Source organism: Zonotrichia albicollis, chromosome 16 (genome assembly GCF_047830755.1).
Source record: "Zonotrichia albicollis isolate bZonAlb1 chromosome 16, bZonAlb1.hap1, whole genome shotgun sequence".
NCBI classification, from domain to species: domain Eukaryota; kingdom Metazoa; phylum Chordata; class Aves; order Passeriformes; family Passerellidae; genus Zonotrichia; species Zonotrichia albicollis.
The window spans coordinates 16,055,658-16,081,223 of record NC_133834.1 but is presented as its reverse complement, the minus strand read 5'-3'; the positions used below and the strand labels follow the sequence as shown (position 1 = coordinate 16,081,223).

The 25,566-nt window shown below is 47.6% G+C and overlaps 1 long non-coding RNA gene across 1 annotated transcript in view; it reads right to left on the bottom strand.

Annotated features, from left to right (window-relative positions):
• Nucleotides 1-10,576: 10,576 nt before the first annotated feature.
• The window catches only part of LOC141731013 (uncharacterized), a 28,456-nt gene continuing 13,466 nt past the window's right edge, over nt 10,577-25,566 (bottom strand). The window contains exons 2-3 of the long non-coding RNA XR_012582880.1: nt 18,685-25,509; nt 10,577-12,934 (exon numbers count right to left, since the gene is read on the bottom strand). This is a non-coding gene — a long non-coding RNA (uncharacterized LOC141731013). The remainder of the gene's footprint in view (nt 12,935-18,684; nt 25,510-25,566) is intronic.

Below are 25,566 nucleotides of genomic sequence, written 5' to 3'. Positions count from 1 at the left end.
AAAATTAATAACAACAAATCACTTGGGCTGGTTAAATAACCTATCCACCATAACATTTATTTCAGACAGACGTATAGCCTGAGTGTTCAGCTGCTGTTTGCCTCCCGACCACATTGGGGAACACCAAGTTAGTATTTAATGTGGTGTCATGTTGTAACACGGAAGGCGTTTCCCACCAAAGTAATCCTAAGGTGTCTGGCATTTCCATCCTGCTCCAAGGAAGAGCTCTTCCCTGTGGCCACAGCATCATCTGTTGTGTGCCACATGCCTTCAGCTTTCTGCTCTCCCACCACAGCATGTGTCAGTACCACTGATGGCCCTTACGCTGCACCTGCTGCCATTCCCAGCATCATCCAGGATTTACTGGTGTTATCTCAGCCTCCTGCAGTCTGCTCTGACAGGAACAGAGGCTTTGTGAAAAGGAAGGGACTTCAGGGATGAGGAGCAGCATGTTGAACAGTCTGAAGGCAGTGTAGGTGTTTAGCTGAGTAAAGGAGCAGGTCTCTGTGCAGCAGTTACAGAGAGGAGGCCCTGGGGAAGGAGAGGGTGGGGGATACACAGCAGATACAACGATGGTTTCTCACCTTTTGATGAAATAAAAAGCCAGGCCCACAAAAAATAACAGGAGCAGAAGAGATCCCATAACAAACAGGGAAATTTCCCAGCCCTGGAAGGAAGCTGAGGGAACAAAGCAGAGAACAGGCATTACAGCCTTGACCTTTCCCAGCATGGGGGAGCCCCAGGAGGTCACGCAATCAGAGTCAGAGAATGTGTTGGATTGGGCCAGGTTGGGTTGGGTTGAAAGGAACCTTTAAAGGCTACCTAGTCCAATCCCCTGCCATGGACAGCAACATCTTCCACTATCCTAGGTTGCTCCAAGCCCTACCCAACCTGGTCTGGAACACTTCAGCGATGAGGCACCTACAGTTTCTCTGGGCAACAATAGGTTGGGCTGTCTCAGCTTCCCACTCTTTTTTCCCTGCTACAGCCCTTGTGAAATCCCACCTCTGGACAGTTCCAGCCAGTAGCTGCTCCCAGCAACTGAGCCTCTGTGTGAGCAACAGGTCCAAAAGCAGGGGCCTCCCCACTGAAGCCCAGTGGCTAGCCCACATGTGCCCTCTCCTGTATAGATGTCACCTGACCCTGGTCCCGGCCCTGCTCACTGTGCTGGAAGCAGAGCCCCTGCTACCTACCATCACTGTGTGACAGGAATGGCATATTTTTGGGGGTGACACACTCAGGACTGGTTTTCAGAACTCTCCCATCCATGGAGAAGGGATGGGGGCTGGCAGGAATCCCCAGAGACAGGTTTTGGTGGATTGCTCCTGCTCTGGCTGCTGACCCCACACCTGGCCCCGGACCTTCACCAGTGAACCCACATATTTTATGTTAAACTCTGCCAAGAAACCACAGTACATTTTGGGTGGTCAGAAGCCCTCTGGTGTCAGGATCACACTGCTCCCATGACTTTGTGCCCTCCTGCTCCCATGCTCTTCACCTTTCTCCCCCCCACTGCTCTGAAGTCATGCTGCCATGCTGCATCACGGGTAACTTGAGCACATTCTCAAGCTTTCTTTTGGTGACGAAAAGGATTTGAGATTGTCATCCCACCCAACAGAATACTTTTTACTACACTTTGTATCTCTACCCACTGCTCAGAATTGACTGAAGTTGTTCAACTGGTCAAAAAGGCATTTGGGTTAGGGAGTGTCCTGGTTTGAAAAGGAAGTGAGTTTTTGGGATGCTGTGGTCAAAGCAATAGGTGCTCAGATTTGAATATTGGCACCTGGTGTGGCCACTGAGGACATGGATACGCCTCTGAGAGCACAGGGAGTTAAAGCAGAGAACGCCCAGGAGAAGCTCTCTTGGTTCAGGTGGTGAAAGGTTCAGAGAGCTGCCCTGCCCGGCTGCGGGCTGGGTGGGGCAGGGGAAGCCATGCGGCCGGGTGAGGGGAGCCGGGCCTTGGACAGAGAGGGGAGGTGAAGGGATGGCAGGGTGGAGGAGCACTGAGAGGCATTGGGCAGCCCCCCCAGAGAGATAGAGAGAGCCTGTGCCTGTGCTTGTGCCACCTTAAAATTTGATATCTTGTGCAGGCAGCAGGGCTGAGAAGGAGAAGAGGGTGCAGCGAAGAGGTGCCCGGCAGCCCTAAGAGAGTTCTGAGCAGGCAGATCCTGAGATTTTAACCCTTTTCTTAGATAATAGAAACCTTACAAATGCTGATCCCCCTAGAGCTGAATGAGAAGAGAGATAGAGATGAAATATGAAGAAATGAGCCAGTGTGATGAAAGTTTGTGCAAGTGAAAGATGCCCGAAGAAGTTAGGAAAAATCCGAAGTAAGAAGAGATGATAGAGGAGCCTTTAGCTGGACTTTTCTTGTATAGCCATGGACAGAACAATTTTTCAGTGATGTTATTCACATAACATCACTACACTCTCTTGGCTCTAAGCCATTGCCTCAATTTAAAGGGAGGGAATGGCTTGGAGCCAAGAGAGTGCAGTGATGTGATGTGAAGGAGTGCGTGAACAGAGATGACGGGTGAGGAGGGTGGTGGTTCTCTCGATCTTCAGGGAAGAAGAAAATCTCTGTTCTTGAGACCCCTCGGCCCCAAGAGATGAATTTGAAGAACAGAAATGTCCTGAAAGTGAGAGATTGCTTTTTTTTAGAAATGGGCAAAGCATCCTTTAAAGAAAAACCCTAAAAGCAGCTCTGGTCCATGTGCAGTGGTGAGAGCACAGGGCATGTGTTGTGGTTTCACTGACAGGAAGTAGGTTATTTTTTGGGATATGCTGTTGTTACCAGTATGTGCTCAGATTTTAATATTGGGACCTGATGTAGCCACTGAAGTTTGGACACGCCTCTGAGAACACACAGGGGTTAAAAGCAAAGCTGCTCCCCAGGGAAGCTCTCTTGGGACTTCGAAGGCGAAGAGATCGGATCTCCCTTCCCCGTTCAGCTGCTGCTGCTGGGCGGGGAAGGGGCAGCCCTGCGGTAGGCCTGGGCCTGGACAGAGACGGGGGGTGAGGAGGCCCTTGAGGATGGAAGGGTGGAGGAGCCCCAAGAGACATCGGGCAGCCACCCCCTGCCCCCAGAGGAGAGAGAGAGAGAGAGAGAGAGCTGGTGTCTGAATTTGATAGTGGCCGGCCCAGGAGGAGAAGGGGGGAGTGCGGCGAGAAGGTGCCCGGCAGGGCAGCGTGGGAGTTCCGGAGCTCTGGGACAGGCAGAGACTGAAATTTTTAACCCTTTCCTTGCATGATAGAAACCTTGCAAATGCTGAACCTCCTGGAGCTGAATGAGAAGAGAGATAAGAGATGAGATGAGATAAGAGGGAATGGGCCACGAGGGAAGTGCAGAAGACTCTTGAGTGGGGGCCGAGATGACGGAGTGGCCTTCTGGCTGGACTTTTCTTGTGTGGCCACAGACTGAACCATTTTTATTCCTGTGACACAGAGACTGCACTTGGGGGGAAGCAGTGCCTCAGAACCAGGAGGGTTCATTGTGGGGACCCCTTGGCCGCAGGGGGTGAAAAATTTGGGGGGGACAGATGTCCCAAAGGAGAGCTGTGCCTTTTTTGGAGTGAGACAAGGCATCCTTGAAAGACAACCCCAAAAGCAGCTCTGGTCCATGCACAGTGGTGACAGCACTGGGCATGGAAGGAAGATGTCACAAATGGCAAAAGGACTTTCAGGGCAGTGCTGAGTGACATGGAAGCACACGAGGTTTCAGCGTGTTTCCAGGGGAAGCCTATGGTGCAAGAAGGACTCCTCTCCTCTTCATCGACTGAAGTTTGAGTATTCTAAAGGGTGGTGCTGGACTGAGAGTTGGTGATTTGGGAGAATGTATTGCATTGGGAAATTTGGTGGGGGGGGGAGGAGGAAAATGCTTTTGTAAGGTTTTCATTTTTTTAAAATTTTCTTGTAGTTTAGTTAATAAAGTTTTCTTTATTTCTAAGCAGCAGCCTGCTTTGCTTATTCCTGGTCACATCTCACAGCAGACACCAGGGAGAGGGTATTCTCATGGAGCACTGGCATTGTGCCAGGGTCAAACCATGACAAGACCTTTAAGGTAGTTCCCAACCCAAACCATTCAGGGATTCACTGGAACGTTTTCCACATTGACATCTCTCAAGGGAGGACTTTTGCTCCAGTGCTCTCACAGCTTTAAGTTTGCTCAGCATGAGACAGATGAGCTGTACAAAGACAGGACTAGAAGCTGGGACATTTTAATAAGCTTCTGTCCCAAATCTGAAGTGGTCGAATTAAATCAGCTTCTCACAGGATGCCCAGCATGGAGTCGCTTTAAAAATGCCTTTTAGGATGATTAAATACAGTCACACAGTGTCATTGAGTGGAATGAAGGAAAACCTTCCCCAAACTGCTTGAGACATCTTATCAATGCCTCATCAGAAAATGATGTCAAAGCCTATCTCCAGTCACCTCCTTGACTAGTATCAGTCTTGAAGAATAGTTAAACATAATCCTTACAAATTTCTTGCTTCGTCTGACAACAGTTATGTTTTCACATTGCTTTTCATGCCCCCCTCCCCTTGATCATTAACTGTTCACAGCCCAGCTCATTCAGAGGGGAAATTAGAGCACCTTTCCTGGGGAAAAAGCAGAGTTGAAGTAGACAATCAGATCTTTTACAAGTGGTGTGAGAATATTCAGTGCAGTTTGAATTTTAAGGAGTTCAACTGTTTATAAAAAGTTTCAGTTGTCAAAGTACTTTTATGGGAACCAGATTTGTCCAGGAAAACTGTACTCCCAGAAATCATGAGTCAGTGAGTTACACAAGACATTCACAGAGTAAGCATCCCCAGAATCTTTTGAGGTGCCCAAAACCACAAAATATTTCTTCCTTCTCTGGTGGCCTGGAAGAAATTGAGAGCACTGAGAGGAAGTTCAGAGGGCAGCTACAAGGGCAGCTACACACAGTGGCACACGTGTGACCTGTGCTTGCAGCTGGTGCCATGGAAATAAAGCCCTTGTGGTTTTCCTAGGAGTGTATTTGCTGTGGGTGACCACCATGTTGCACACAGAGAAGAGAAAGACTTCCAGGAGATGACACAACCAGGAGTGATGGGAGGGTGGCTGCAGGGCTGAGAGCAGAACTGCATCTTCCTAAGAGGCCAAGAAAATAAGCCCCCTAACCTGGGGCTCTGGTCCACCACTGCCACACCTCCTCCCCTGGTTTGCCCTGAAACTTCCTGCTGCCTCTTTTTGCTGCTCCTTACACTTGTGCCAGGTGGAAGAGTAAGAAATCCAGCCCTGTTCATTTTCATTGGGCTGCTCACATCTCTAAAACCTCTGCCAGGGCTCTCCTCAGCTTTTCGTTTTCTGGGTGTTCAAAGTTATTTCTTCTGTGGAAGTGTTTCCACAGCACTGCCCATCCTGGCTGACTTGTCTGAATGCCTCCAATCCCAACACATCCTTTTTGAGATTGGTATGTTGAACCACACAAGGCACAGTTAAACATCCAAGCAAACAATGAATTTATAGAGGCATAAAAGCTGTCCTCCATTCTTTCCTCTTCTCCTAATACTTTCTGATCTTCCCTTTGCTTTATATAATTACTTTTTCTAACACTTGTTTTGCTTTTTGATTTGCCACTGAGTTCTGGGGCACATTTTCACTGCTCTCTCAGAATGCCAAGCAACAACGAACACAACAGCATCCCCCAGCCCCAAGCCTGGCTGATCTCTCCCCCAGCCCTGAGGTCAACATCCACACATCAGTCCTTACCTGGGGCTTTGCTTTGTGCTGGGCTGATCAGGAGGAGTCAATCTAGGGAGCTCTGGCCATAGACATCCCCAGTGAAACAATGTCTTTGGTCCATCAGTCAGCCCCAAGACAACGTCCCTCAGCACGGTGGAGTGGGGCCCTAGAGTTCTCTGAACTCACACATGCCAGAAGAAGCAGAGGGAAGGACCTCCCTGATCAGGACAGCAGATGAGTTCAGCTCAGCAGCCAGGATGCAGTGGCTGTCCCTGCCTGGTGTTGGAAGATCCACTGAGAATCTTTCCCATGGCACCTCTCCATTGACTCTGCCCTCTCGGTGGGATCCTCCAGGAAAGCCAGGGGTCAGCACCCAGGCAGGAGTGTCTGCTCTGTCTGTCTGTCTTCTTAGTCTTATGGACCAGGGCATCTACCAGTCCATAGCTCACGATGCTCATGCCCTCTCTGTAGTTTGTTTTCCATAGTAGAGAGCAATGGTACCAGGGCTGTTCTGGATGGGGTTGTGAGGGATAACCAGGGCAGGGCTCAGGGAGGAGGAGCAATGAGAAGGAACCCCTGGCTGTCGGTGACTTTGCCCTGGAGGTTCAGCACGCTCGGCTCCCGTTGCCATTGCACAGGAGCAGGCAGTGCCCATCCAGATGGGCTGTTTGCCCACTGGTGTGATAGAGCTCCACAAATTCAACAGTGTCCACTCCTGGGATGTTTGCATTGACTCCATTGATCAGGAGGGTGTGCTCAGTTTCCTGGCCCCTGGTGGCTTTTATGAGATTTTGAGCAGCACCTTTGGAAAAGCAGAGCTACAGAAGTACCATGAATCCAATGTGCCTGGTAACTCCCATGATGAAGGACGGGATTTTTGTTACAGTTCAAGTCTATAGAGAGAGAGCCTGTTCCTCTCACAGCCACTAACAGAGCACAGCAGGAAGATACCACAGGCTGTGCAGGACAAGTACATGAATACCTGGGTGTTCCCTGGCAGAGGCACTGGCAGAGCCAGGCACTCTTCTTCATGGAGTTTAGGTTTGCCAAACAAAACATCAATCCCACACAGACCTGAAGGGTGTGGCTTAAACAAGAGAATTCCCAGCTCAGGTCCTTTAAACAGTGGGAGGAGGGTATGGGAAGAAAGAATTGTGTAAGGAAACATAGAAACACCAGTGACATTTAGCAACCTTAAAGCCCCATAATTTCCCCTCCATATTTCCTCAGAGGTTTATCAAGATGCAATGGGGCAAACCCAGAAGTCTGCAGTGTTCAGTGCCCTGAGACTTGTGTGAACAATGGAAATTTTAGACATTAGTGTTAATAGTTGCTTCCCTGAGTCAAATTTATTCCATGGAAATTAACACGAAATGGCACAAAGATGATAGTAACCATCTTCTTTATCAAGATGAGGGTGGAGAAGGAGAATACAGAAGGTGGATTCCTGTCATATGGCAGAGCAGGTCCACTGACTTCCCCACCAAACAACCCAGCTACAGCTACTGCAGATGCCAAGGCTGCAGAATATGCAGTGGGGATGAACCTGGAATTTAAGTTATTTGGGAAAATAGTGAGATTTGTCTTCTCATTTCCAGAGCTCTTCCTCCAAACATTTGTATCATCACCTGCTGAGTTTTGGTGACCTCCCTGCAGCCCTTGGCCAGTAGAGATCAAACCTGGGGCGGGTTCCAGCCCATACAACAGCACCAGCACAGTGAGAACCTTCCTGCAATGCAGGGCCCCTTCCATGTGAGTGGGACAGATCAGGAATGCACCCAATCCTCCTGCTGCTCAAAATCAGGGCTGCAGACCACAGCAGCCCGAAGGTGTGGACACCTGTGATCGTTTCTAGGAGAGTGCCAGCTGCAGAGGGACATGGCATAGCATCCTTCAGCTGTGGCTGCAAACGCCCAGGCTGTGAGCGACCTGCGGCCCCTTGTCATGGCCAGCTGAGCTGAGGCCAGGGCTGCTGTTTCCTCACCAACGTGAGGACTCAGCAGAGAATGAAGCTGACAGAAATTCCACAGAAGAGCAGGCCCTGATGGAGAGATGCTCCTGAGCAACCGTGCCTTGGAATGCTCTGCCCGTCAGCCCTTTGGGTGGCTGCTCTCAGACCACAGTGCATGGGGAAGCCCCTCCACCACACACCTTCTGCTCCCCCAAGGAGCCAGCCCAGGGTTGTTCTCCCTTCGAGGCGCAGTTCTTGACCAAAATCACCATCAACATCCCCCTCTGGCAGGCTCTTGCTCCTGCCCAGTCTTCAAAGGAAAAGGAACTGGATCAGATTCTCTCCCCAAATCCACACCCACAAAGTGCCAAATCTCCACCACCCTTTGCTGTTTCAGTTAAAAGCAGGAAGAAGACAGGAGGAACACACAGGTTGTGCTCCTCTCCAGGGATGGGCGTGGGACAGAAGAAAACCCATGAGGAATGGGAGAAACAGCAAGATAAAAAATGCACAAACGCCCCATAGCTGGGCAGGCTGGAAGGGCAGGGGCGCGACTGCCGAGAGGAGGGGGCAGCGGCCGAAGGGGATGAGAAGGAACAGGGACAGGGACAGGGACAGGATGGGATGGGATGGGATGGGATGGGATGGGATGGGATGGGATGGGATGGGATGGGATGGGATGGGATGGACGGGAGAAACTCCGGGGGTCGCTCAGCCCCTGCCCCGCTCCCCGCCCGCCGCTGCCGCCCCGGGGCCGCTCCGGGAGCGCGGGCGGGGAACGGGACAAGGAGGCGGTGAACGGGGAGGGTTCACGGGCTCCGTTCCTACAGTGAGTTATGTCGTCTCCGTGTCCCGGGAGATCTCGCTCTGGCTTTTCCCAGCTCTTTTCCTGAGTGGGAATAGATGGACGGACGAGGCGATGCGCTCCCACAAAGCCAATTGCGTCCCAGCTGCGTGCCTGGGGAGCAGGGCAGGACCACCCTCTGCTCCACTTAGATGAATTCCCACCTGTCGACGGAAGGAGACCAGGACATCAGGTTGATCATCACAGGCCCAATTTTATTGATCAGCACAGCGGGTTAAATACAGTTCGTAATTAACTTCATGCATATTGCAAAAGTTGAGCTCAGGATTGGTTAGTTACATATCAGCAGTTACACCTACTTTTACATTCCTATGGTCCTACTTTTGATACTTTCTACATATTCTTAGGAGATATTCAGGACTAATCTCTACTCCCTTTCTCCATGTTGCAGCAAGGCCACTGATTGCAAGCTGCTGACATCTCCTTTCAGCTTGCTGACTGCTGATTTCTCAGCTTGACCAGTGGCAATATGTCAGCATGGCCTTTCTCAGCTAACCAACTATTAATAAAGCTCTCCACATTAAAGCTCTCCACACCCACCTGCAGAGCTGCTTCTAGCTCTGGAGTCCCAACGCCAGAAGGAGGACGTGGAGCTGCTGGAGTGAGTATAGAGGAGGCCATGGAGTTGCTCCAAGTGCTGGGGCCCCTCTGCTCTGGAGCCAGGCTGGGACAGCTGGGGGTGCTCACCTGGAGAAGGCTCTGAGGGGATCTTAGAGACCCTTCCAGTGCCTAAAGGAGTTCCAAGAGAGCTGGAGAGAGACTGTGGACAAGAGCTTGGAGGGATGGGACAAGAGGGAATGGCTTTAAACTGAAAATGGGGAGGTTCAGACGGCATATTAGGAAGAAATTGTTCCCTGTGAGGGTGGGCAGACCCTGCCATAGGTTGCCCAGAGCAGTTGTGGCTGCCCCTGTATCCTTGGAAGTGTCCAAGACCAGGCTGGACAGGATTTGGACCAACCTGGGATAGTGGAAGATGTCCCTGCCTATGGCAGGCTTTTGGAACAAGGTGGTCTTTAAGCTCCCTTCCCACACAAACCAGTCAGTGATTCTATGATTTTATGGATGGATGGACAGAGGGATGTCCATTGGTTTCATATCCACTCCCTCACTCCATTGGACCCCCTAGTCAGAACTAGCACAGCTTCCCAGATGGCATTTTGTCAGTCCGTGGATCAGCCTCAGAGGCTGAGCCAGGAACTGAAGGGCTGCACGGTTGTGCCCAGCCTGCCCAGTGACAGTGGCACAGCCTTCCCACAGGACTGTCCCTGCAGCCTCCAGGAGCCCCTGTGCTGCTCCTGCTGTGCAGGGTCCAGTGCCCAGCCTGCCTGGGTGAGAGGGAAAAGCAAACAACATTGCACAGCTCCCAGGAGGGCTGGCCAGCTCTGCCCAGGGGCAGCTTGAAGCCCCTCTGAGCTGCACTGGATCCTGTTCCCTGGCAGATGGGGAAGGGCAGGCCTGGCCTTCCTGTCCCCATCGACTCTCAGGTGCTGCTGGCCCAGATGTGTTCATGGGGCTGCCCAGCCCCTCCCTGGATCCCCGTGTGGGAGATGTGTGTGACTATTGCCTCACTCTGCCAGACACAGGCACTGTGAGGATCACTGTGAGGATCCAGAGGATCACTGGGAGAAGATCCTCTGGATCCCCTTTGGGCTGGACTTGGTGCTAAACACTCATTTGATGCAGCGGCTGCTCCTGCTGCTATCCCAGATCCAGCTCCTACTCACAATTCAGCAGCCTGAATTCCTCTTCTATTTGCTTCAGAGTAAGTGAGAAACCCTTCCAGAAGGGCCATGTTTATCCCTGGTCTTGCCAGCTGGGCTGAGTGGACTCTGTCCCTACAGACTCAGTGTCTTCACGGGATCCACAGTTATTCCCCTGCAGTGCTCATTGGAGTGTCAAACACTGCAACCGGTGTCTGTCCCCAGAGAGGGAGGGCAGGATGAGCTTTCCTACTGGGGTAACAGGGTAGCTATAGATCCAATGGTGTCAGGAACCCACGTCTTAAGAGAGGAACCCACTTGCCGCAGCAAAAGTCCAAATATGGACAACACTGGACAAATCCAGACCAGCCTTTTTTTTATTGTTGGCACATCAGTCTCAGAACATTGTTACAATGGAATTAGATGTTAACAGCTCGCTGGCCTACCAGGAAATGCCCCCGAAGGTGGGGTAATACGGAATGACATAAAATCATCTCAGTTTAGATTTCAGCCAATCACACAAAAACAAGACATATTGACAAGCTTTCCATCCAACCTTATAAAACATACGTAATGGTAGTTAAAACAAAGACTATTTCATAAGAAACAAATAACAGAGTTCTATTCACGGTAACTTTCTAAAGATATACATTAAATAAACTTGTTGCCATCCTAAAGCCAAATCTACAAAGTCCTATTGTTTTTTGTCACATCTACTGCTTGGGAAACTTTTCTGCTTCCTTGGGAAACTTTCCTGCTGTAACAGAACTTCGGGCCACAGGCTGAGGCCTACATACTCTTTTTTAACCATTTCCTAAAAACCCTCTGACTTCATGGATTCCAACATTTCCCCCTCTCTGTTTGACCCAGAATCTTTCATTTTCTTGTCGCTTACTACTTGCGTTTCATAGCTCTATTGCAAAATTTCTGCTTATTATCTGTTGGAGACCTATTTACCCTAAAGCATTGCTATATTACGGCACAGCAACTTAATGCTGTGATGGCCCTATCCTTGAAAGAGATACGAATCACGTTTGGTAATAGTTACAAGTCATTGTTCAAAAAACTCTGGTCGATTCCACGGTCTTAATTCAAAACCTTCGTTCACGTCTATACCTTCGTCTACTGCTTTCATGAGATTTCGAACACTCTCTGTGCTTCTACTTCCTAACTCTCCTGCTTGTATGACAAAAACTTCTCAGACTGTTTTGTTCATCATTCGCCGAACACAACAAAGTACACAAGGTACCACTACAACTATCAGCATTAGAACACCTAGTACATAAAGACCTATCTTGCAAAGTTGCCTTAGCCAAGGTGCAAAACTCCATTTTTGAAACAAATCATCCAACCAGGAACCTTCATCTTCTTTAATTTGGGCTCTCAGATCCTTCAATTTTTGAATGCTTTTGTGAATGGATTCAGAATGGTCAGACAAATTCATACAACACAATCCTTCAAATACCTCACAACCATGCCCTTGTGCCAGTAAAAGAAAATCAATGGCTGCTCTGTTTTGAAGAGTAGCATGTCTAATACTATCAACATCAGTCAACATATCACTGATTGCAGAGGATGTGGCATTAGCTTGTTTGCTCAGCCAGCATCCAACTCTATCTAATTGTCTCAATGCCACTGCTGAAGCCAATTGGGGTAAAAATATACCTGCTGAAACCCTTCTGGCAGCATTCCAAGGCATAAAATCACTCTGACAGTTCTCATCATAATGAGGAACAGCTCTTGCTCTCCTTTGTTTCTTTTTCATCACTGCTTTGGCAGTGGGGGCAATTATAGTGAGCATACCAATGCTACAAGGGCCACCTTCAAGGTGAGCTGGAATGCCTTGCCAAGCCCTGTCTCCACAAATGAACCAATACCCTTTCGGCAATTGCCGTGAATATTGATCTGTCTCCGGAAACACATCCCAACTGTTTGAAACATTACACCAAAAACTCAAATATATATGCAAAATAATGAGGAGTAACACTAAACTTTGGGGGGTCATCTTTTCTCCAGGCACGAGTCATAAAAGTAGAACAAAAATCCATGGTCAAAGAACCAAGGATTTCCAATTCTTGAGGTTCAGATGCTGCCCTGAGAAGTTTTTTGGACCAAATGTTCCAATTGAAAGAGGAATTGTTTCCATTGTCAATTCCACCTGGCCTACCATTGGATTGTTTTTTGACCAAAGGCAACTCTTTCACTGGCACACCAACCAAACAGGTGGAAAAAGGCTTTTCTGGTTCCGAATTAGACAGACATATAGTATCCGATCTGGCAGCCTTGGCTAAGGTCACCCAAACATTCGTTTTCGGTTGATCCACAGGCAAATCTGCACGACAAAAAACAATTAAAATCAAGCAAAACAAGTATACTATTTGAATTTGCCCCATCTTTTCATGAACCAAGTTTTGGCAGAATTCTCTCTATACAAAAACAATGACCTAAATTTTTGCCAAAAATTAGCTCTGTTAAACATTCAGCACTCACTTAGCATACTCATAAATAACATTGACACAAAATCAGAGTTCATGGGTTCCACCGATGCACAAAGAACGTCAGGCACAAGAGGCGTCAGGCGAGACCCGGGATCCTTCGATTCGGTTCACGTCTGCGTACTTGCTTCCTCGGTTCTGGGCTCGACTGCAGGTTCTGAAGTGCGATATGGTTTGACGTTTTTGGCAGGAACCCACTTAATTCCAGCACCTGTGGAGACAGAAGCGTATCCTTTGCCCCACGTTACTAATTGAAATGGACCTTCCATCTGTCCAGAGTCAGGGTTTCTAATTAGAACAGGAGGATGTTCTTTCAGTTTTGCTTGTGTGTTATTTGAAAAGTGACTAAAATTGGTGGACCTGGCTCCGTACTTGAACTGTTTAGAAAATTAAAAACATACAGAGCCTTGTTCAGTCTCATCGGTGGGGTGATCTCCGTTCCCCCTCTCTGTTGATCGAATATGCGTTTTAGGGTTTGATGTGTTCTTTCAATAATTGCTTGGCTTGTGGGAGAATGGGGAATGCCAAAAATGTGCCGAACACCCCATTCATTTAAAAATGTGGCCAATTTTTGTGATATGTATGCAGGACCATTGTCAGTTTTTACTTCTTGGGGTACACCCAATGAAGCAAAAGCCTGCAGGAAATGATGACAGGCATGATTGCCGGTTTCACCTGTGTAAAGGGAAGCAAAAACTGCACCAGAGAACGTGTCTACAGAAACATGAATATTTTTAAATTTACCAAAAGAAGGATATTTAGTAACATCTGTTTGCCACAACTGTAGGCTTTGTAAGCCTCGGGGGTTGATTGCTCCTGTAGAAACAGGAGGTTGTACCAATTGACAGTCAGGGCAAGTATGAATGATAGCTTTAGCTTGACTTGTAGTGATTTGGAACATTCTCATGAGTGCTTGGGCATTTTGGTGGCAAAAAGGCATGACTCAATTTTGCTTGTTCAAAAATGTTTGGCAATGTGTTAGAAATGACCATTGTCAGCTTGTCCGCTCTTATGTTTACTTCCACTAAAAATCCAGGAAGCAAAGAATGCGCCCTAATATGAGAAACAAAATATGGATTAGTTCTATATTGCAAAGTTGTAAAAAGACATGAAAGCCAACGATGTAAAGTCTCATTGCTAACATCCTTTAAAATTGAACCTTCTATTCTCCTAACTACATTAGCAACATAAGCAGAATCTGTGACCAAACTAAAAGGCTGAGGAAAAAGCTGAAATGCTCGAACTACTGCAGCAAGCTCAACAATTTGAGGGGATCCCTCTACTGCTTGAATATCAGATTTCCAAACATTAGTTTTTTGATTAAACCAAGTTACAACAGACTTGTGGCTTTTGTCAGAGCCATCAGTGAGGAGAGTCACAGCATTTAAATGTTCTTCACTTAATTTAGGTTTTTCTCTGAAACTCAATTTTGCTTGCAGTAGTTTGTGAGCTGGATAGTGTATGGAACAAACACCTGGGAAACCCAAAAATGCATATTGTAAATCATCAGAATTTTGCATTGCCCAATTGAAGTAATCCTTTTTCAATGGCAAATAGATAACTGAAAATTCCTGACCTGCCAAAGTTAACAATCTGGTTCTAGTTTTAATTATAATGTGTGCAAACATTTCTAGAACTGTGAAAATGGTCTTTGGAAACCTGTAGGGAGGAAAAACCCATTCCATTATTAACAAAGGATTTTGCTCTGTGGCATCCCACTGGAAAATGAGACCACAAAGCTGCATCTTCTCTCCTAAAATTGCAAGAAAGTAGGGGTTTTCAGGAACACAGCGATGAGCTTGTCTTTTTTGAAGAGCTTCTGTGATCGTGTCGAGAGCAGCACGAGCTTCAGGGGTTAAAGTTCTTGGTGAAGTAAGGTCGCAACTTCCTCTCTGCAAATCGAAGAGTGGACTGAGTTCAACATTGGTGATTCCCAACATCGGTCTGACCCAGTTGATTTCTCCTAGAAGTTGTTGTAATTCTTGTAGGTTGTTGACTCTGGTTCGGATGGGGTTATTGTCGTCTCAGTCATCTTCCATCCCAGGTACTTCCAAGGTGAAACTTCTTGAATTTTAGTTGCAGAGATTTCAAGTCCAGCTTTTTGAATTTCAGCAACAACACAGTCTCAAGTTTCTTCCATCTCTTCCTGTGTAGAGGATGTAATGAGAAGATCATCCATGTAGTGTAGAATCATGGATCTTGGAAACTTCTGACGGGCAGGATGCAAGGCTTGGGCAACGAAATGTTGAAAAATTACAGGCGAATTTTTCATTCCTTGTGGGAGTGATTTCCAGTGGTATCTTCGAATGGGTTCACTTCGGTTGATGACGGGAACTGAAAAAGCAAATCTTGGAGCATCATCAGGGTGAAGTGGAATATGGAAAAAACAGTCCTTTAAATCAATTATAACGAGAGACCAATGCTTCGGGATCACGGGCAAAGAAGGAAGTCCAGGCTGAAGAGAACCCATGTCTTCAATCACTTCATTGATTTTCCTCAGGTCATGTAGCAACCTCCAGGAATTAGATGTCCTCTTGTGGATGACGAAAACTGGAGAATTCCAGGGACTGTTCGTGGGAGCGATGTGGCCTTTCTGTAATTGTTCTTCTACCAGTTTATTAAGAATTTTCAACTTTTTTTTCCGTCAAAGGCCATTGGTCGACCCACACAGGATGGTTAGTTTTCCAGATGAGCTTTAAAGTTGCAGGTTTTGACGAAGTTTTCGTTACAGGCCCACTTCCAGTCTTGCTCCCCATTGGGACAGGACATTTCTCCCCCAGACGGTGAGAGGCTTCTGAACAACAAAAGGACGCACTGTTGCAGTCTTTCCTTCAGGACCTGTAATGTCAATCATGGATGCACTTTGCATACAAACAGTAGCACCTCCAATTCCTGAAAGAGACCTGAAGGAGCTACTAAATCCCAGTCATTGGGCCAAAACATGTGAGAAATCACAGTAACATCTGCACCAGTATCAGGCATTCCTGTAACATAAATTGTTTTACCACAGTGAGTCAAGCTACAAGTTAGTTGTGGATGGTCACTGTTCAAATATTGCACCCAGAAAACCTCTGGACCTGGGGTATTAGGAGACACATTTTCAAATGCCAGAAGTGCAATAGCAATAGGTGTGTTTGGTGGAATTACCGTAGGAACATCAAATGCAAGAGCTAAAATCATCAGCTCTTCATTATAATTTACTGAAATAAGAGTAGGGAAGATTGACAGTCCCAGAAATTTGTTGTTTGCTTTGCCCAAAATTCAGAAATCTTGTCCTTGTTGACAAGAGTTGATCAGCCCAGTAGGAATATTCACCCAGCAAAAATTAGTTAAAAGATGAATTAGTTTTGAGGAACTCAATTCAACCCTTGTGTTTGGAATTGTTGAGCTGGGATCATTCGAGGGTGGGCTGGTTGAGAGACAAATGGCTGACGTGCCATCATCATTTGGTCTGAAATCTGATTGCCAGTAGGTACAACAATTTGTGTCTGAGCGCGGCGGAACGCGCTGTTTTTGAAGTTTAACGATAGTGGGTTGCCATTGATGTCAAATAGTGAGTGACAGTATTTAGCAAGATGCCTTCCTTTTCGGCATCGAGGGCAAATAGAAATTTGATTTGCTGTCCCACGACAATCCTTTTTGAGGTGCCCTAGTTTACCACAAGCAAAGCATACAGGCTTTTTATTAGGATCTACTTGTACAGCCTTAACAGAGTTTTCCCAACGTTTTTCTTGTTTTTCTAAAAGCTTTTCAATTTTATCCATTCGTTGTGTCAAATTGTGTTCCAGTGTTTTTTCCAAAGCATTGACCTGTGAATTTGCAGCATTTTGTGAACCCATAAGTCTACTGCAAGCTGTTAGCATCTGTGTAGCTGTTGGAGGTTGATCAGGCAAAGCTAAAATAATTTTTCTACATTCATCATTAGCATTTACATAAGCAAGATTTTGAATGATATAAGAGCGGGCTTGTTCATCTGGACATTGCCTTTCAACAGCTTGAGTTAATCTATCCAAAAAAGAACTATAAGATTCAGTTTCACCTTGTTTGATCAGTGGATAAGAACTTAGATGTGAACCCGCAGGCTCAAGTGAAAGCAAGGCCTTTCTAGCAGCATCTTTAATGTCTGCTAAAACAGGCCGAGGCAGTTCAGCTGCTTGATTTTCAGGCCTATTGTAAGGTGAATCACCAGCTAATTGAGCAACATCTAGATCAGCATAATCAGTATCTGCATATCCATCAACCAACTTGTTAAGTAACTTTTTCCATTGTAACTCCCATAGTAGGTACTGTGAATTGGTTAAGATCGAAGTTGCCACATTCCTGCAATCAGCAGGAACTAAATCATAAGAGTTAAAAATATTTTTCAACACACTATTAAAATAGGGAGAAGAAAATCCGCTTTCTTTCAAAGCCTGTCGTAATTCCTTTATATCATGGTGATTGAGTCTTTCATATTTTGGATTTCTATAATTTCTTCCATATTTTACTGGTAAAGCAAGATATTGTTTTTTTAAATCCGAATCTTTTTCTAGTTTCTGATAAATGTATGACCAATCCGGTAATTTTAATGGAGAATCAAAATTGTCACTTTGATCAATGACAGTTTGAATATTCCCTTTGCTTCTAATCAATACATTTTCTGATCCTGAAAAATCATTAAATCTAAATCTTCCAGGCACTCTGCCAAGATCCAAATTCCTGACAGGAACACTGTACTCTTGTCCAGGAATTCTGCCAATTCCGGGAGCTCGGCCAGCTCCAGGAGTCCAGCCAACCTGATCATGAGAACACGCCTCTAAATTTTTTTCAGAAACCTCCAAGCAACACGCCCCCCTTGGGACCCTGCCATGAAAGGCAGGGGTGGGCCCCAACAAACAACACGCCTCCTCCGAAGCCCAGCCCAAAGGGGCCGAGACAGAGGCGTGTTCCCCTGTTCTGGGAACATTGCCACATTTTAACCTTGAATTCGCTACTTTACCACAAGTTTCACACTGTCTCCTTGCCAAGAAAAACTCAGCTGGAGAGTCCCCAAATCCAGGTTTTAAACTTACATGGTTTTGTTTTAAAATACAAGAATTAGTGTCATAACACTTTAAAAACTCAACCCATGTTTTTTCAGGTTTTTGAGAGTTATCCATCCTTTCAAAGTACTCCACCCTTAGAATTAAAGCCAATTTTGCTTTCTCTGTATCTATGGATTGACAAATACCAGAAAAACCGGGGTTTTGCTTAACTGAAAAAGAATTCCCAGAATCCCCAGGCATCCGACACGTTTGCATTGAACCTGGAACCAAAATTTCCCGAGTGGAAGAGACACCCTCAGCTTCCACTTCAGGCATAACAGAATCTAAATCAGTTTTCAATGTCCCTGCACAAACGATTTTAGGAAATACATTCACTTTTTCATTTACATTTTCTATACATTTTGTCCCTTCCCCCTTACAAGAGTCACATATTTTTACATTAACAGAACAACACGAAGAAGAGTCCGAAAAAGTCTCATTTTTTCCCAGAGAGAGAGAAGGAAGATTTTTCTCAGCGGAGTTCAAATCAGCATTTGAAACAACATTTGTTACATTCTCCAAAACACACACAGTCTCCAGTTTACCGGAATTTAAAGAGACAGAGCCAGAAGCTTTGTTTTCTGAGTCCGAGTTCACCTTAGAAGTCGGCATAATTGCTCTTAAGCTTTCATCTTTTTTAAGAGAGACTAAATTATATATTCTCCAGTTTATCTGATCCCAAAAATGAAAAGTAAAAGCAGACTGTAAATTTAAATCTTGCGTATTCGCTTTAACCTAGATAAGTAAGTTTTTAAACTCAGTTTTTGAGACTTCAGAAAGACCTTTTTCTTGTAACATTGTCTTTTGATACAGTCTCTTGTAACATCCAACTTTTGATAACTTTGTTCCCATTTTCGTTTTCTCGTTACCCAAACCTCTCCCGAGAAAAGTTACTTACAAATTGCTTGGCTTCAGCGGGAGAGATGATACAGCATCCTCTTGATTAACACTTGAATCTCCAGCGGCCGGGAAAATCCACGATTTTTCATTTTTTCTTCTATTCTACATCCTCACACGGGGCACCAGTTACCGTGGTAACAGGGTAGCTATAGATCCAATGGTGTCAGGAACCCACGTCTTAAGAGAGGAACCCACTTGCCGCAGCAAAAAGTCCAAATATGGACAACACTGGACAAATCCAGACCAGCCTTTTTTTTATTGTTGGCACATCAGTCTCAGAACATTGTTACAATGGAATTAGATGTTAACAGCTCGCTGGCCTACCGGGAAATGCCCCCGAAGGTGGGGTAATACGGAATGACATAAAATCATCTCAGTTTAGATTTCAGCCAATCACACAAAAACAAGACATATTGACAAGCTTTCCATCCAACCTTATAAAACATACGTAATGGTAGTTAAAGCAAAGACTATTTCATAAGAAACAAAGAACAGAGTTCTATTCACGGTAACCTTCTAAAGATATACATTAAATAAACTTGTTGCCATCCTAAAGCCAAATCTACAAAGTCCTATTGTTATTTGTCACGTCTACTGCTTGGGAAACTTTTCTGCTTCCTTGGGAAACTTTCCTGCTGTAACAGAACTTCGGGCCACAGGCTGAGGCCTACATACTCTTTTTTAACCATTTCCTAAAAACCCTCTGACTTCATGGATTCCAACACTTTCCCAGTGACCTGGATACAGTCTCGGGCAGTTTGGAGTCTGCTGAGTGGTGCTGGGGCAGTTCCCACCCCCAGCTTGAGCAAAACAACTCCCTGAGCACGTGGAGCTGAGTGGTGGCCCTGAGTGCTCTGTGGGTCTTTTCCATGACAGAGTAGTGAAGTCAACAATCCCTCTGAGAGCGTTAATTCAGTTGAATGTCACTCTTGCCCTGAGAATGATGCAGGAACAGGCAGGAGGCAGGATTGTAGAAAGAGCAAAGAAGCCTTATTGAAGAGAACCACGTGGTTTTTATAGAGTGATATGATAGACTCTGTTTGACTGGCCAGTTAACAAAAGCACCTTCCTCATACACCGTCCTTGGGACGAACAGAAAGACAAAGTAGAAAAACACCACCTACAGATTGTTTATACCAACAAGTTATCACATCCTTACAACTTGCTGAAAATTCTCACAAGCCACTGTGAGAATTGCTTGCTGTTTCTCTCTCTCTGTCCCATGGCATCCACAGTTGAACTATCACATTTTTGAAACATTGTACTTGTGCAATCATGAGGCTTTGAAATGACAAAGGGTGAAGGAAGGGAAGCAGCCTTACCCAGAAAAGGGCCCTCACTCATCCCTTGCTGGATGCACGTGGTGCAGTCAGGACTCAGTGACTCCATGGTGGGTCCCAGACCTGCTCTGGTCCGTGAGGGCTCCACTTGCTTCACCCACTGTTGCTCTGTGCCAGTAGAGCACTCGCTGTCACCACATCCTGGTGGGGAGCTCCTGGATCCCAAGAAAGCTGTTTCCTCCCATCTCTGACTTCTCCACCCACACTGTGGCCCAGCAGCCTGTGCAGAGGAACAGTCAGGTGTGCTTTGGGGAGAGACCAAACGTCCTGCCAGGAGGGGAAGGGAGCCTCTGTGGAGCCACCAGTGAGTGGGGCTGCTGCTCACACGATGAGCAGGGACTGCAGGGGCAGAGCTGGGCCCAGAGAGAAGAGCAGAGGTGACGGGCAGCACCTCCTGTCTATGGCCACTCTGCTGCAGCACGTGGGCTGATGCTGAGACAGAGTGAAAAATCGCCCAGAGTAAAAATCTATTTTGAATTAGGTGAAATGTCTAGAAAGGGTGAAAAGTCTGTAAGGCCAAAGCTGAAGGGAAAACTGCAGGACAGAGATAATGAGGAGACAGGGGGAGACAGATACAGAAAACCAGAAACTACTGCAAGGGCAGGCCGGCCTGACCTTTGAATTCTTTCTGATAAAAAGGAACTAGCAGCAAATGTCACACGAAACCCATAAAATGAATATGTATGAACCAATTGTGAAACTGTATGCACATGTATTTGAGAGAGAGATAAAAAGAGACCTGAAGTTCTCAGAGGTACGCATACCTTTTCTGAGGAGACCAATCTCCGCATGCGTCCAGCGCTGTAATAAACATACCAGCTTTACAACTTTCAAAAAGTTGTGAGGTACTTTTTGTTTCCTCCACAAAACAATGCCAAAATTGCCCTTGTGCCCAGTCTGGCTGGTAGGTGGATCTGCAGTGCAGGGCAGCTCTGGGCCATGCAGGCCCCAGGAGGAGAGCAGCAGGTCTCTGCTTTATGGGGTCTGTGTCTGCTGGGTGGGCTGGGCACGGTTATGGCTGTGCTCCCCAACCTCCAGGGCAAGCAGGACTCAGAGAGTTGAGCATGTACAGCCCTGCCAAACCTTTAACCTCTTCACTAGGACAACACATCTCACTGCTGGAAGGTGTATCCTACCCATGTTCTGAACAAGCTCTGCCAGTCAGGCTGTTAAAAACAGGAAATCCAGGAAAATACTGTACAAGGGAAGATTTTTCCCATAACAGACATACCCCCTCAGCAGAGGAAGCTGCTTTGTTCAGGTGATGGGGTGGAAGATCTTATTGTGGGGAGATCAGAGATGGCTGATTCTGAGTGCAGGATCACCTGCTGGTGCTGCTGAAGCTGGGGGACACTGAAGAGACCCATGCAGGACCAGTCAGAGCAGAACCATCTCCAGCAAAGCCCCTGGGGCTGTTTGGCCAAGTGTGTGTCCAGCATGGTGCACTGTGCCCTCCCCACAGTATCTTTTTGCTGGTCACTTGCATCTATTCTAGATGAAACTGAGGAAATCCTTATTATTTATCCATTTCAACCTTCTTCCTTCCCCAGCCATGAATTGAGAGCCCTGCTGGGAGCCATTTTCTTCCCTCAGCAGACAACACATATTGGTGCTGTGCTTCCCACAGGCTCTCCCTGGCACCTGTACCATGGAAAGGACAGTGGATGCTCCTTTGTGTGCCTTCCTGCCAGCCCAGCCCAGGGACTCTTAAATGGCAGAGTGTCTCAGCCCAGCTGTGGGGAGTTCTCTGCTCCCACTCATCTGTGCTAAGGGCAGGACTCCCACAGAGCTCACACCTCAGCCCAGAACACCAAGGACAGGCAGGGGCCAAAGCAGAGACTAAAGCCTCCACATTCGTCTTGGAGGAGCATCCCTATACCAGCTTTCAGGAAGGCTCTGCTGCCACTTCTGCCAGGTCATGGCACACAGGCAGAAAGGACAATGATATCAAATAGATGAATCTCTTGTGATGTGAAAGACATAGAGTGGCTGGAGTGTGTCCAGAGAAGAGAAAGGGGAAGGCTCTGGAGCAAAAGTCTGATAGGAATAGGAATACAGGAATAGTTGAGGGAGCTGGAGGGGCTCAGCCTGAAGAAAAGGTGGCACAGTGGGGACCTTCTCAGCTCTCCACAACTCCCTGACAGGAGGGTGCAGCCAGGTGGGGGTCAGGCTCTGCTCCCAGGGAACAGGGACAGGACAAGAGGAAACAGCCTCAAGTTGCATCAGGAGAGGTTTAGGTTGCATATTGGGAAAATTTCTGCACAGAAGGCATTGTAAAGCACTGGCACAGCTGCCCAGGGCAGTGGTGGAGTCCCCATCCCTGGACAGATTAAAAACCAAGCAGATGGGGCATTGGGGGCTCAGCAGGGCAATGGGGTGGATCAGCAGCCCAGAACTCTTCTACCATCTGCATTGGCTCTTCTCCCCCATTCAGCATCTGCCACAGCCTCCCAGTGACACAGCCAACTACTCTGAGCTCCAGTTGCTGCTGGGTAGGAGGGGTCTTTGGAGAACCACTGAACAGGTACATAGGCTCTGACAAAGGATGCAGCACTGCTCAGTGCCAGCACAGTCTGGCTTTCCTCTCTGTTCACAGACATGAATGGAGTCAAAGGTGACAGATTTGGGATGGACCCTGAGAGTGGGAACAATGCCCACCCCTGATTCCACCAGGGTTCACACAAACCCTGTGTCCTCCTAGGCAGAAAGGCCAAGCCAGGCAGCCTGAATCAGTCCCAGGCTGTGGGATAGCTTTGGATGGCCTGGGACAGGCAAGCACTGCATCAAATGGGCCAAAGAGGCCGGCCAGGACAGAGCTTTGGTGTTTCCTGAGGTGCTGCCTCCTCGTTTTTGGCATCACCTCTTCTCTTAGTGCCATGGGCTGTGTGGAAAGCAATGGCTGCTGGGAGGAGCAGGGAAGGGCTTGCTGTGGAGCCATCTATCTCCAGTCAGTGAGTGCCTGGTTGGATGGAGACTACAATTGTCCTAAAAATAACTGAGATATTTATCCCCAAGAAGCAGCAAATGTACCTGGCCTGGCCTTGACACAAGCAAAAATTTTTGCCTTGGCTGCAACAGAACTGCAACACCAAGTGATCCCCTCATCCAGGTGGATGGGAACCTTTAAAGATATCTCAATCCCATTCCCATGTACCCCACCAAAGCCCTTGGTTCACTCCAGGCCTTCTCCAGGAGGGATGCAGGGCACTATTGCTGCAAGCTGCTGTGGAAGATGGAGCTGTCAGGAAACAGAAAGGAAAAGGGAATGAGACCAAAGGAAAAGGGAATGAGACCTGCCTGAAGACTGCAAGAATGGGATGTAGGCAGTGCCTCTGGGAGGAGGAGGAGCAGGAGCAAGCCCTGACAGGGTTTCCTGGTAGGAAAGAAGGTGTCTACTCAGCACCAATGTCACCTGAAAGGAGAGGACAACAATGATGACACAGAGCACTTCTGAAATGCTGGTTCTGAGTGGCTCCAGAAAGCCCTGGACCAAACAAATCCTTTGCCTGCTCTGCAGCTCTCACAGAGACTGTGCTTGACAGCACCAAGAGAGTCTAAAGCTGGTAAACAGATCATACCCAGGGAACCACACAAACCTAGGACTGAGGTGGGAACCCTGTGGGGTGGGCACTGCAGGCAGGTGGGTTCAGCCTATCCTCCGGCAGCTCCAAGCAGGAACAAGCTGGGCAGGAAAAGGCACACGCTGTGACTCCAACCCATCAGGAGATATGGTGCAGCCAGAGGCTCAGAGAATTCACAGAATCACAGAATCACTGGGTTGGAAAAGACCTCAAAGATCATCGAGTCCAACCCAGCCCCAACACCTCAACCAAACCCTGGCACCCAGTGCCACATCCAGGCTTTTTTTAAACACATCCAGGGATGGTGACTCCACCACCTCCCTGGGCAGAACATTCCAGAACTTTATCACTCTTTCCATAAAAAACATTTTCCTAATATCCAACCTGTATTTCCCTTGGTGCAGCTTGAGGCTGTGTGCTCTGGTTGTGTCAGTGCTGCCTGGAGAAAGAGACCAACCCCAGCTGAGCACAGGCACCTTTCAGGAAGCTGTAGAGAGTGATAAGGTCAGCCCTGAGTCTCCTTTTCTCCAGGCTGAGCACCCCCAGCTCCCTCAGTGGTTCCTCAGAGGCTTCAGTGTTCCCAGCCCCTCTCCAGCCTCATTGCCCCCTCTGGAGGTGCCCAAGAGTCTCAATGTCCTTCCCAAACTGAGGGCCCAGAGCTGGACACAGCACTCGAGCTGTGGCCTCCCCAATGCTGAGTACAGGGGAAGGATGAGCTCCCTGCTCCTGCTGGCCACAGCATTCCTGCCACAGGCTGTTGGTACAGGATGATCCATTCCTGATCCAGGCCAGGATGCCCTTGGCCTTCTTGGCCCCAGGGCTCACTGCTGGCTCACGTTCAGCCTGCTGCCAACCAGGACACCCAGGATGTCAGGCAGCCCTTGTGCTCTGCAGCTCCTTGATCCCTGGGACATGATGGATGGACAGAGCTGTCAGCAGACAGGTGTCACAGGCTGTGGCCACTTCACCCCTTCAGTGATATAAAACAGGCAGTGTGTGCTGGGAGGACACTTACCAGCCACAGCTCCAAGCAGTGTCTGTCTGTAAGAGACAGTCTGAAGTTTCTCTCATTTGCCTCATGACCATCCCAAGGACAGAGACTCAGACCCTGAAGACCCTGACTGCAGTTCTGGCCTGGTTGAGATGGATGCTTCCCAAGTGATTGTTTGCAGGTGTGCTTGCTCTGTTACCACAGTCTTACAGCTGCTTCACAATCCCTGCTCATCACAATGGCCCATGAATTTCCCCATCTCCTGGCCAAATGCCACCCGCTTTAGAGAAAGTTTGACTTTCTAGGGTAACTTTGGAGATGCCCCATGGAAAATCCCTCATCTGCCTCATGAAGCACCCCCCCCTCAAGGACTGAGAGCCTTAACATTCTGTCCCAGGGGCACTGGGCTGATGGAGTGGGATGTCTGCCCAGTGCTGCCTGCAGCTGTGTTCGCTGGACCTACTCACTGTGGGACTGGTTTGTCCTGTTTGGAACTGGACTGTCTGGACTTGTTCTCAAGGGAATTATTACTCAGGTGTCCTGTGCGTGCTCCCTGGATGTCCCGTCCTGCTTCTCTCCCGGCGGAAGAGTTAACCCGAGTTAACCAAAGGCTTTGAGATTCTCCCCAGCATGACCAGACAGATCTATTGGCTGGACCATGAGGATTTTTTGTCTCTCTGTTGGTAGCTATGTTCTCCCCCAACTCTTTCTCTCTCTCTATTCTTTGTCTCCTTTCTAATCCTTCTATCGCATTTGCTGTGGTCATTCAAATAAAAGGGGCATTTGTTTTGATTAATTTTGAAATCCCGTCTGTGTTGTTTTTGCACTCAGAGATCAGTTAAGGAACCATCACGACTCCCACTTGTACCAGGGATAGTGACACAGTCTCAGGCTGAACAGCTGCTTCAGGCCTGCAAGAAAAGAACCAAAGACAAACCAGTCAGGGAGTGGGGGATAATAGCTGCAAA